Here is a 13,716-nt window from a genome sequence, read left to right on the forward strand (position 1 = left end):
TACCGTGCGCACTGGCGGAATGTTACGTGACACCACGTACTTATACGTTTATGACTATTAAAACTCCATCTATATGAAGACAGATAAACTGTCTTCATATATATAGTTGTTAGTCATCATTTATTCCAGGGAAGAGCTGCACGGTCATCAACAGCATTCTGTTCTTTCGAGAACAGTTACTGTCTTCATATATATAGTTAAAGGCTACCCAGCCATTGACGTTCGTCTGTGCGAATGCGCACAGGTTGCCTAAAGTCTTACGGGAATCGCCAAAGCGTGCGCGAGTAATGAGCGAATGGGCAAATGTCTATAAGGTACATTACATATGTAGAATTGTGGACAGTTGGGAATGTGAGTCTCACGGGAAGCGTGCAAGGGATAAGTCCCTGCAGTCGCGCTGTTCATCTGTGTCCTCGGTGGTTTAGATGGATAGAGCGTCTGCCATACAAGCAGAAGATCCCGGGTTCGAGTCCCGGTCGGGGCACACATTTTCAGCTGTCCACATCGAGGTATATCAACAACACCTGTCGGCAGCTGAGAGTTTCAGTTAGTCATCATTTACAACTCCATCTATCACAAAGCGAAGAAAGTGGTCCAACCAAAACATTCATCCTTACGTACTACACGAATATGTAATAAAAAATTGAGGTTCCTATTTTAAAAAAAACGCAGTTGATATGCGTTTGACCTATGGCAGCGCCGTCTAGCGGGCCAATCATAGCGCCGTCTGGTTCCTCCCTTCAAGCTAGACGAGTTTCGTTCTTTGTAGTTTTTTCGATTGATGCCTATTTCGTGAGATATTTGGCACGGTCACTATCAATGGACCATCCTGTATATAACATTCACTTGGACCTTTCATTACGGATACTACAATTGTCATAAACATTGTCGTAGAAATGAATACAAGCAGGTTACCGAAAGTTGGCATAGTGCGCTTACAGTGTCCACATACTGCGTTAGATGACTACACTGATTACTATGCCCGCCCCTTCCGTGCCAGAGAGACTGTCGGACAACGCAAAATGGAGGCCGTAGCGCTCTGTCCTTTCAGCCGTCTGGGACGGCTGCAGTGCGACGACGCAGAGCCGGCAGTCGGTGCTCACTCGGCGCGGGGCCCACATAATTGAGTCTATCTCTCTCCGGGCAGCGGCGTACACGGACACTCGGGGTCGTGTCTACATACTTAATATGCATAACTGATTATTAAAGAATGGGGAGCGGCTGGGGGCGGGCCGACTGTCGGAGCGACGCCTTAAATTAAACACATTCCAGGCGCGGTAGCCCCCCAGGGAGGCGCGGGCCCGCTGCGGGAACCGGCCGCGTGGGCTATGGGGCATTGTGGGGGCGATGGCATCGCCTTATCTGCGCGCAGATGACTGCGCTTTATAACGTTCATTTATATTTATTATTTTCCCGGGCCCGCGTCGGTTTTGTTGTCGCGGCGTGACGGGCGCGGGCGCGGGCGCGGGCGGGATTGTTATCGGAATGCGGCCGGGCCGGCAGGTGTTCGCGGCCGGCGGCGGTGGGGGCGGTGGGGGCGGCGGACAGCAGACACTCCGCTCATTATGTCGGCCGTCACGGAGGGCTGCGACGCGTCGCGACGCGCCCCACCTCGCCGTCTGCGGCCGTAATGAGCGATCAGATCGGCCGGCGATTACGGCGAAGCGAAGCGGCCGGACCCGTTGATCGATGGGCCCGCAGGAATGCGCAGTCGCTGACCGCCGGACGGCTCGGACGCGTCAACGGCTGGTCGCCCGCTCCGTGCCAGCGACCCAAGTCGCCAGCCTGCTCTTGCCGTGTCGGCAAGTGCGTTGGCCCGGAGCGTTCCTCACACGGGACGTGAACGTGGAGTTGTCAAGTCACAGTGGAAAATTTAACGTTGCGGAACATTCTCGTGCGTGATAGGCACCATCAGATAGATTTTTGTATCATGGAGTGGAATGCAGATAATAAGAAACAAGACTGCTTTATAGTCCAAGCAGACCTTAGGAGACGCCATACTGCATTACATGCTTTGCAGATGAATATGAAGAAACAGGCAGTCTTCGTTGCAGTGTTAAAATTCTCTTATTGCTTCCCACTGTTGAAGAGCAATTCGGGGATGGCGATTGCATCTTTCAACACGATAGAGCATCAGTTCATAATGCACGGCCTGTGGCGGAGTGGTTGCACGGCAGTAACATCCCTGTAATGGACTGGCCTGCACAGAGTTCTGACCTGAATCCTATAGAACATCTTTGGGATGTTTTGGAACGCCGACTTCGTGCCAGGTCTCACAGGCCGACATCGATACCGCTCCTCAGTGCAGCACTGCGTGAAGAATGGGCTGCCATTCCCCAAGAAACCCTCCAGCATCTGATTGAACATATGCCGGTGAGAGTGGAAGCTGTCGTCAAGGCTAAGGCTGGCCCAACACCATACTGAATTCCAGCATTACCGATGGAGGACGCCAAGAACTTATGAGTCATTTTCAGCCAGGTGCCCGGATACTTTTGATCACACAATGTATGTGAATGTTTGAATCTTCACGTGTGATCACATGAACTTCCACTTGCATTTCTCAGTCAATCCATTCCTCACAGAATAATTATTATTAATATAATGAGAAATAATTTGCCCTTTAAGAATCATATGTTAGGATTTTTGTATATTCTAAGTGTTTTCTGAAGTTGAGGAGTACAATCCAGTGTGTGAATACATGTCATTTCTAAAATAATAAACTGTTTACTAAACTTTTCCCCAATGTGGATACCAGCACTCCATCCCATCTCCTGTGGTCATTAACCTCACATTCAATGAAGGAGAAAGCTACTAGGAAGCATTTCGCAAAGTTCATTCCCTGATCGGTCAATCTGAAGTCTCATTGCTAAATTTACATTGTGCAGTTTCTTTGTTATAGAACATATGGGTATTTACAAGTAATGTTTCTGTTACTTCAGACTACTTGGCAATTAGCGCAAATCAGTGAATGATAAGCACCGTTTTGCTCGATAGGAAGTCTGCGGCTACGAAAAAATCCCTGTTATTTGGCAAAAGCTCGTCCCAACAACGGACCGGTTACCAACAATTAGACATTTTCAGTATTTTATAAGCAGTGGGCGGATTTTAAAGTTCACATACAGTCCACCAAAGGACCAGTGTCACATCCGAATACTCCACACATCTGGATACTGCACGAATCGATCAGCCGGCCCAATAGACTCATAATGGTGCTCCTTTCAAATTCTGCCAAGCGCTGATAATGCTGTCTCAAACGAATATCGGTATCTCCCTGTCCTCCACAGTGATCATTCAATATTTGACGCAGTTAAACAACACTAAACACGAACAATAGTAATGTAGTGTGGCGAATGTTCTCCTATCACACAGAACTGCAACTCTGCTTACGTACACGTCGCCAGTGTGTACGAGTACAGAGCTACACTGACATCCTAGCATGGCTTCTGGGTGCTGTATCCTTTTTGTCAGGTAGTGTAAAAGAAGAAGGTCAGTTAAATCCCGACCCTATTCAGAAGGCTGGAAGGACTGTGGTAGCTTATCACCACCGTTGTTCAACTTGTAGATCGAAGAAGCAGTTAAGGAAGTGAAGGAAAATTTCGTACGAAGAATGAAAATTCAACAACAAGAACGGATACCCATGCTCAGGGTTACTTCTGGTCGAACCTAAGGTGGACTGACAAGAGTTTTTGAAAGGAACGGGTATCATACATAGCGTAAAATATGACTTAAGGATTAACGAAACAAAGAGGAAAGCAATGAAGAGTATTAGAAAGTGGAATAACGGCTTAGCTAACATCAAAACTGATTATGACACAAGAGTGGAATAAATTGTCCCGTCTAGATGGTGGACAAAATACGAGGGTTATTCGGAAAGTAAGGTCCGACAGGGCGCGAAATCCAAACGACGATGAAAAATCCGATGAAGCTTTGTACACATGTGTTGGGCAGTGTCTCTAACACGTCTGTCAATCGCTTCACTTCGTTCTTTTAAGTTCTGAGCGCACACTGAGCACGTAAAGATGTCTACGTGTCTCCCGCCAAGTATGGGTGCTCGCTGAGAGGTTTCGCCTGACTTCATGCAACCCCACATAGCGCAACCGTCATGCATTTCCATCGACATTTCTCAACCGCACACTACAGGGGCAATGAGGGCGCCCTAGCAGCGTTTTCGGTGAGAAGCGTTTGACCACCCACAGTACAGTCCAGACTTGGCTCCCTCTGATGTTCGTCTCTGCTCACTTGAGCCGCTAACTATGAAGACCACATTTTGGCACAGACACGAACTACAGGCCAGCGTAGAGAAGTGGCGGGAAGCACAGGCGACTGCTTTCTATGACTAGGCTACTAGAAAGTTGGTACAACGCTACGACAAATGTCTAAGTCAGAGTGGCGCGAGTATGTAGAAAAGTAACTGGAAGGTGTAGCAAACTGTTGGAAATGAAACATGTTTGATTTTCACTGTGGTTACTATTTCGCGACCTTACTTTCCGAATAGCCCTCGAAAAACTGGCCCCGAAAAATGTAGTGTACCTCACGATAAGCAAACCAATTTAACTCATGTAGAAAATAGGATTATACAGGACGCCCGAAGTAAGGAAGATATCTGAAGTAGATTGGCACACGTGGAGAAAGATGTCTTAAATAGCTCTACTGGTGTCAGATATTGATATGGAAACGATTAATTTCCAGGAAGTATGTGTCTGGATGGTTCAAATGGCTCTGAGCACTATGGGACTCAACTTCTCAGATCATTAGTCCCCTAGAACTTAGAACTAGTTAAACCTAACTAACCTAAGGACATCACACACATCCTTGCCCGACGCAGGATTCGAACCTGCGACCGTAGCGGTCTCGCGGTTCCAGACTGCAGCGCCTAGAACCGCACGGCCACTTTGGCCGGCTTGTGTCTGGAGAACAATACAGTGTTTTTTGAGAGAAAAATGTGGACCACTGGAAATTCAGAGGAGAAAACGCTCGAAATGTTTTAAATATGTCATTATCTAAGATTCTGAAAAAATTAAGAAGACAGGTAGTGTAGGAAATGAGGAAGTACGAAAAAGTATAGCTGTGGGAAGAAGTCTATAGAATAAGGGACGGTTTAATAGCACATCTAAGGCGCCCAGGGAACTTAACTGGACACTAGAAGAAATAGTGGACTCAGACAAAGATGAGAATTTCGAAAATAGATAACGATGATGTTGGGCGCTGTAATTACCTGTGGATGTAAACTGGATCAAATAGGATAAAAACATGATTCTAGGCGCTACAGTCTGGAGCCGCGCGACCGCTACGGTCACAGGTTCGAATCCTGCCTCGGACATGGATGTGTGTGATGTCTTAGGTTAGTTAGCTTTAAGTATTTCTAAGTTCTAGGGGACTGATGACTTCAGCAATTAAGTCCCATAGTGCTCAGAGCCATTTGAACCATTTATTTTTTTTGACTCTATTGAATTTAAGTTACATCAGGATCTAGAACCATCATAACCTTCTCGAAAGGAAGAAGTTTCCTGCATCAGGTGTTATTTATTTCCATATTATATTTATTGTGCGTACTGCGACGTTTCGGCCGTGCAGTTATTCCCAAGTACATTTTTTGACCAGTTAACAACCTGAGTTTTAGGCTACAGTCATTGTCATGGGTAGCCTGTGGTTGGTAGGCCGTAATGTTCAACTCAGTACAAACAATAGCACACAGTTACACCATTTATTAATGTCTGGGTGCACTGTCCGTTCGTCACCTGTGCTCCAACCGCTCGCGTTTAGATAACCGGACTTGTGCTAGTAGTCAGCCATGCCTCTCACTTCTCCGTTCCTTAATTTCTCCAGTATCGTGGGTTTCAATAACTTCATCTGCGGAGCCTGTAGTCGCGATGAGTCGCTTTCTGTGAGGATGCATTTTTTCATGGACTATATTTTGACTTGTTTGGAGTAACTGTTGCACCTCACTGATTCAATTTGTTTGTTGGTACCTTGCGATCCCACAGAAGTTGTTGAAGATGCTGGTAGAAACCTGAGCTCTTGTGAATCCTATTTTCAACGTGCTTCATGGTTTGATTGTCTCAAGAAATTACACTTCCAAGGCAGGCATAGTTTTCCACATTTCCCATGGGGTAATTACGTAGCTCGATAATGAGATTTTCACCCTGCAGCGGAGTGTGCGCTGATATGAAACTTCCTGGCAGATTAAAACTGTGTGCCGGACCAAGACTCGAATTCGGGACCTTTGCCTTTCGCAGGCAATTGCTTTACCATCTGAGCTACCGAAGCACGACTGACGACCCGTCCTTAGAGCTTCAATTCTGGCAGTACTTCGTCTCCTACCTTACAAACTTCACAGAAACTCTTCCGCGAACCTAGCAGAACCAGCACTCCTGGAAGAAAGGATATTGCGGATACATGGCTTAGCTACAGCGTGGAGGATGTTTCCAGAATGTGATTTTCACCATGCAACAGAGTGTGCGCTGATATTAAACTTCCTGGCAGATTTAAACGGTGTGCCGGACCGGAACTGTAACTCGGGACCTTTGCCTTTCACGGGTAAGTGCTCTACCACATGAGCTACCCAAGCACGATTCACGATCCGTCTTCACAGCTTCAGTTTTGCCGGTACCTCGTCTTCTACCTTCCGAACTTCACAGAAGCTCTTCTGCGAACCTAGCACACTTCCCTTCGATACTAAAGAGATCATTTCTTGATGTCTCAGAATGTGTCCTATCAATCGATCTCTTGAGACTTCCTGGCAAATTAAAACAGTGTGCAGTACCGAGACTCGAACTCGGGAGCGGAATTCGAGTCTCGGTCCGGCACATAGTTCTAATGTGTCAGGAAATTTCATATCAGCGCACACTTCGCTGCAGAGTGAAAATCTCATTCTGGAAACATTCGACAGGCTGTGGCTAAGCAATGTCTCCGCAATATCCTTTCTTTGAGGAGTGCTAGTTCTGCTAGCTTCGCAGAAGAGCTTCTGTGAAGTTTGGAAGGTAGGAGACGAGGTACTCGCAGAATAGAAGCTGTGAGGAGGGGTTGTGAGTCGTGCTTGGGTAGCTCAGATCCTAGAGCACTTGCCCGCGAAAGGCAAAGGTCCCGAGTTCGAGTCTCGGTCTGGCACACAGTTTTAACCTGCTAGGAAGTTTAACGTAGCTCGATGTTTGCTGGTGCCCTTCCCTATTCATTGGCATCCCGATTGTTTTGTTTTCCTATCATCTGGAAGAAATTTATACTAGATGGGTCTAGTACACACAGAACATATGGATACATAAGAAGAGCATGAAAATGAACATGATTGTAAAAAAAAGACCCAACTACATATTTGTAAATATACTCTAAGACAAAAGAAAAAATACGACGCATCACGAAGAATTATCGAGATGGGACGGAAATCTGTAGATGTGATGTACATCTACAGACGAACAAACGATTACAGTTTCAGAAAAATTGAATGATTCATTCAAGACAAGAACCTTCGCAAATTTAGCAAGTCAGTAACGGATTGTTGCACCTCTGCAAGCTGTTGTTCAACTTGGTATTGATTGATAGAGTTGTTGGGTGTCCTACTGTCGGATATCGTGCGAAATTTTGTCCGATTGGCGATTTTTGTCATCAAAATCCCGAGCTGGTTGGACGGCCCTGGCCATAATGCTCCAAACGTTCTCAACTGGGGAGAGATCCGGCGGCCTTATTGGCGAAGGTAGGGTTTGACAAGCACGAAGACAAGCGGTAGAAATTCTCGCCATGTGCAGGCCGGCATTGTCTTGCTAAAATGTAAGCATAGGAGGGCTTGCCATGGAGGACAACAAAAAAGGGTATAGAATATCGTCGAGTTTCCGCTGTGCTGTACGGGTGTCACGGAGACAACGGAAGGGGTCCTAATATGACATGTGCCGACACTCCAGACCATCGCTCCTGGATGTCGGCCCATATGGCGGGCGACAGTCTGGTTGGTATTCCACCACTGTGTGGGGCTTCTCCAGACACCTCTTCGGCCTGGAATCTTATTGACTGGAGTATAATTGCCTTCAGTGATGAGTTCCGCTTCTAATTGATCTCTGATGACTAGCGAGGATGTGCCCGATGACCAACGAGTGCGCATCTGTAGACACCCCAGACAGCGGTGGGGTACCAGCTTGACTTGGTCAGCAAGATCACCGGATCTCTCTCCAGCTGAGAGCATTATGGGCAATCCACCAACCAGCTCGGGATTTTGACCATATAATGCGCCAGTTGGAAGGACTGTGGCACGAGACCCCTCAGAATGGCATCCAACAACTCTGTCAATCGACGCCAAGCTGAGTTACTGCTTGCATAAGAGCCAGAGGTGATTCAACGCATTACTGACTTCCTCAATTTGTGGAGCTCGTTCTCTTGAAAAATTATCCAATTTTTCTGAAATTGTAATCATTTGTTTGCGTATACACGTATATGGCATCTACTGATTTCCGTCCATTCGGTCAATTCCTTCGTGGTGTGTCGACTTTTTGTCTTAGAGCGTAGTTGGATAATTTAAATCTGTTGCCAACAATCACCACAGATCTTCTACAAAGATACGTATAGTCAAATATAATTTTCTCTACGTTACAGACTACTGAAAATGTCTAGCATGAAGAGATGTAAGTCATAGTCTATAGTGCACTGACACCTCTCATGTTTTATTTGCAAATTTTATTTAAATTCATGTGATTTGAGTTTTATCGATGTCTGTTGATGAATGCTCACGTTTATAGCAAGGAACCTCAGGGATAGCGCTAATTAGGAAGTCAATTACTATCTCAATTCTTTCTATATATCGGATGTAAATTTTAAGTTGACAAACCAGAATAACTCGAAAAATAAGCTTGACACGAAAAAATGTGTAGAATCCAAAGTTGATTATTTTCGAGGGGGACATTTGCTGGTGCTGAAATTAGCCCGCCACCCCAGCCCCTGGGGGTGGGACGGGAGGCAACTTTAAAATTTCAAATGGGAAGCCTCATTTTTTATTGCAGAATCAGATTCTGCATAAAAAACTACGTACATTTTGTCTTAAGCATTTGTATTGATTCTTGGTAGTTGGTGCTGTAATTCAAGAAAATCGATGTTCTCATTTTTGCGTGGAGAATGGCTACGGATAAATACAAAGTACTTATTTACTTCGTAAATTTTGATTCGCTAAATCTAAAACTCTCCCTCACTCCCCATAGAGTAGGGTTTGAGAGCGAGGAAGTAAATTTATAAATGTTGACCGAAATATTAATTTTTTCCACAGTTATTTGGGTCAACATTTGTAAAACTTTACTCAAAAGCAGGAGAGCGAGCGGGAATCACTTCTTTATATGCAGACGGCGAACTCTTCGGTGGGCAATGCAGAACCATTTATTCCTATCAACAACAGATCGTGACAAACGCAGTCTTCTGCTCAACGGCTTGGAGACCTTGGTGAAATTATGCTAGCTTAGGCAAACGGGTGACGAGATTTAGAGGTTATATGTAGGCACGATAAGAGGAATGCTACACTGTTGCGAACCTTGTGCATTCATGGAGAGTTTGCGGGTTCATTCTCGATTCATCCTGTAATGCAGTACGCACGTTTTAATGAACCGTTCTTTTCGTGTAACCACTTACCAGGTACCGTGAGTTTGTGAGCAAGCAGTAAAGGAAACAAAAGAAAAATTCGGAGTAGGTATTAAAATCCATGGAGAGGAAATAAAAACTTTGAGGTTCGCCGATGACATTGTAATTCTGTCAGAGACAGCAAAGGACTTGGAAGAGCAGTTGAATGGGATGGACAGTGTCTTGAAAGGAGGATATAAGATGAACATCAACAAAAGCAAAACGAGGATAATGGAATGTAGTCGAATTAAGTCGGGTGATGCTGAGGGAATTAGATTGGGAAATGAGACCCTTAAAGTAGTAAAGGACTTTTGCTATTTGGGGAGCAAAATAACTGATGATGGTCGAAGTAGAGAGGATATAAAATGTAGACTGGCAATGGCAAGGAAAGCGTTTCTGAAGAAGAGAAATTTGTTAACATTGAGTATAGACTTAAGTGTCAGGAAGTCTTTTCTGAAAGTATTTGTATGGAGTGTAGCCATGTATGGAAGTGAAACATGGACGATAAATAGTTTGGAAAAGAAGAGAATAGAGGCTTTCGAAATGTGGTGCTACAGAAGAATGCTGAAGATTAGATGGGTAGATCACATAACTAATGAGGAAGTATTCAATAGGATTGGGGAGAAGAGAAGTTTGTGGCACAACTTGACCAGAAGAAGGGATCGGTTGGTAGGACATGTTCTGAGGCATCAAGGGATCACCAATTTAATATTGGAGGGCAGCGTGGAGGGTAAAAATCGTAGAGGGAGACCAAGAGATGAATACACTAAGCAGATTCAGAAGGATGTAGGTCGTAGTAGGTACTGGGAGATGAAGAAGCTTGCACAGGATAGAGTAGCATGGAGAGCTGCATCAAACCAGTCTCAGGACTGAAGACCACAACAACAACAACATATGTCAACCTCGCACGTTCCACTTACCTTCCAGTATTTGCCAAGACAGTCCTTCCTCTCATGTTAAACGATTATTCATTCTGTGTTCTGTGTCTGTCTGAATTTCTGTTCTGTATTGTAATCACATTTATATTCATGTATGTGAACATTAAAACGACTCTGTTAAATTAATCTGATTTGAATCCTAGTTCATTTCGTAGTCAGATGCTATCCTCCTTTTTATTAATTATACTCGGACACTATTCAGTCACTTTAATGTGACCACCTGTCGAAAACCTGAATAATCACCACTTGCGGGAAGAGAGTGAATCAGGCCCTGGAAGGTACCACACTGACCCGGTGCCACGATCAGCGGCGCTTGGTCTCTTGGCTGAGGATCCATGATGCGAACAGCCCGATCCATGTGGTTCCAAAGACTCTAAATTGGGTTTCAATCCGTGGAATTTGGTGGGCAGAAGTGTAGAGTAAACTCACCCTGGTGCTCTCGGAATCACGCACGTACACTGCAAGCTGTTTGACACGTTGCTTTGTCCTGCCGGTAGATGCCATAGTGGGCCGGCCGGAGTGGCTGTACGGTTATAGGCGCTACAGTCTGGAACCGCGTGACCGCTACGGTCGCAGGTTCGAATCCTGCCTCGGGCATGGATGTGTGTGATGTCCTTAGGTTAGTTAGGTTTAAGTAGTTCTAAGTTCTAGGGGACTGATGACCACAGTAGTTAAGTCCCATAGTGCTCAGAGCCATTTGAACCATTTGATGCCATAGTGATGAGGAAAAACAAACTGCATGTAAGATTGGACATGATGCCCAAGGATAGATGCTTCCTCGTGTTTATCCACTGCATCTTTCACAATGACGACGCAGCCAGGGAATGCTACTGAAATATACTCCAGACCATAACGCTCCCTTCTCGTTGCAGGGATTTTGCTTTCAGACGTTTCACGCCGTACGCGCCAACGGGCATCTTTCCGATGGAGCATAAAATGCAATTTATCTGAAAAGGTCGCCTGTCGCCACTCAGAGACGTCCAGTCGGGGTACTGGAGTGCAGATTCCAGCTTTTGTCGCCGATGATTAGTAGCCAGCATGGATGCATGAGCCAGTCGCCCGCTGCGGAGGCCTATTCGCAGCAATGTTCACTGAACGGTCATTGAGAAGACACTGCTGCTATCCCCTTGGTTCATCTTGGCGATCAATTACTCAACAGCTGTAAGTTTATTGGGCCATACACACCTTCGCAGCGGTCGTTCACCCCTGTCATCTGTGAAATGACGATTATGTCAGTACCTTAAGTTGTCGACAGGCGTTGATATACATCAACGGGCACAGTTGAAAATGTGTGCCCCGAACGGGACTCGAACCCGGGATCTCCTGTTTACATGGTAGACGCTCTATCCATCTGAGCCACCGAGGGTACAGAGGATAGTGCGACTGCAGGGATTTATCCCTTGCACGCTCCCCGTGAGACCCAGATTCCCAATTTAATGTCCACACACTACATTCGAAGTGCCCCCGTCCACTACACTCATTACTCGCGGCAGGCAATCTTACCGAGTCCCGTAAGAGTTCGGGCACTGCGTGTGCATCCACTCAGAAGAAGAAGGTCACTGGGCTATTAGCCTTAACTATATGGAGATGGTATCGGTCCTTTCGTATATGTCCGAAAGAACAGGTACCATCTCCATATACCTGTCATCTATGGCCCGTGGTGCACCACAGTTACCTCAGCGCCAGTTTTGGATAGGGCAATTTTGTCAGCACGGTATGCTTTGACCATGACGACACAGCAGTTTCAAATATGTTTCCACCCTTGTATCGAGAGCCTATGATCCTGATCTTTTGGACGTCAGATAACTGGCTCCGTTTTCGCATTACGACAACGAATGCAATATTTTCCGCGTCCTCCCGATACGCTTTATATACCCTCCACTGCTAGTACTGCCATCTTCGGTCTGTGAGTGGTTATCGCACGTTGAAGTCGAACATTGGCGGTGCTCAAGAAAATGGCTCTGAGCACTAAGGGACTTAACATCTATGGTCATCAGTCCCCTAGAACTTAGAACTACTTAAACCTAACTAACCTAAGGACATCACACAACACCCAGTCATCACGAGGCCGAGAAAATCCCTGACCCCGCCGGGAATCGAACCCGGGAACCCGGGCGTGGGAAGCGAGAACGCTACCGCACGACCACGAGCTGTGGACGGCGGTGCTCAGATTAGTATTACTGGTTGATGTATATTGCTTGTGCACAGTTTTAATTAACGTACAGGAGCTTGCGGAAGTAGACATATTATCAACGACCACTAGCAAATTGTGAAATACGTTCTGTTCAGAGAAATAAAGTATTCAGTTGCAAAACACAGGGTTTTCCTTAACTATATGATGCAGCATGCTAGAAGCAGCAGTCTACAAAAATGGCTGCCAATATTAGGTTGGTACATAAGATCGTAGCGTATTTCCATATCTTTAACAAACACAACAGACACACATAACAGCCGGCTGCTGTGGCCGAGCAGTTCTAGGCGCTTCAGTCCGGTAGCGCGCTGCCGCTACGCTCGCAGGTTCGAATCCTGCCTCGGGCAAGGATGTGTGTGACATCCTTAGGTTTAAGTAGTTCTAAGTCTATGGGACTGATGACCTCAGATGTTGTCCCATAGTGCTTAGAGCCTTTTGAACCATTTTGAACACACATAACAGAAACTTTAGTTATGAATAATACATCCTGCATCACTGTTCACAACACTCGACCAACTCTGGGGTAGCTTCTCGATTCGACGACTGCAAAAATTACGTGGTCTTGAGGGGAAGAACTCGTCGAATCATGTTTGCAGCGCTTTTTCATCTGGAAAGAAAGTTCCTTAAAAGTTATTCGTAGAGAGCGGAAAATGTGAAAATCTGAGTGCGCAATATCAAATGAATAAAGTGGGTGTAGAATGAATTCCCAACCCAACTCGTGTAAAGTGCTTTTGTCAGTCTAGCAGAATGCGGGCGGGCGTTACCATGGAGTAGCCTTCACGCTGTCATGCTGGTCGTTGTTCTTGCCAGCAAGACATCTCAATCGTTGACAACAAATGTCAGCAGCGATGGTTACACCTAGGGAAAGTAGTCTGTAGTACATCACTCCATCGCTGTTCCATCAGAGGCATAACACTGTCTTTCGTGGAAGCACGCAGGTCTTTGTACGGTTAGTTGCTGCTTTGTTTGAGCTCAACCATTCCTTTTCTTTCATTATGTTGG

The 13,716-nt window shown here is 45.8% G+C and overlaps 1 non-coding gene across 1 annotated transcript; it reads left to right on the plus strand.

Annotated features, from left to right (window-relative positions):
* Positions 1–410: 410 nt before the first annotated feature.
* On the plus strand, positions 411–484 carry Trnav-uac (transfer RNA valine (anticodon UAC)). Its single transcript has one exon. It is a non-coding gene; the product is annotated as a tRNA-Val (tRNA).
* The last annotated feature ends 13,232 nt before the right edge of the window (positions 485–13,716 follow it).

The sequence above is a fragment of the Schistocerca cancellata genome, chromosome 3, assembly GCF_023864275.1.
Source record: "Schistocerca cancellata isolate TAMUIC-IGC-003103 chromosome 3, iqSchCanc2.1, whole genome shotgun sequence".
NCBI classification, from domain to species: Eukaryota; Metazoa; Arthropoda; class Insecta; order Orthoptera; family Acrididae; genus Schistocerca; species Schistocerca cancellata.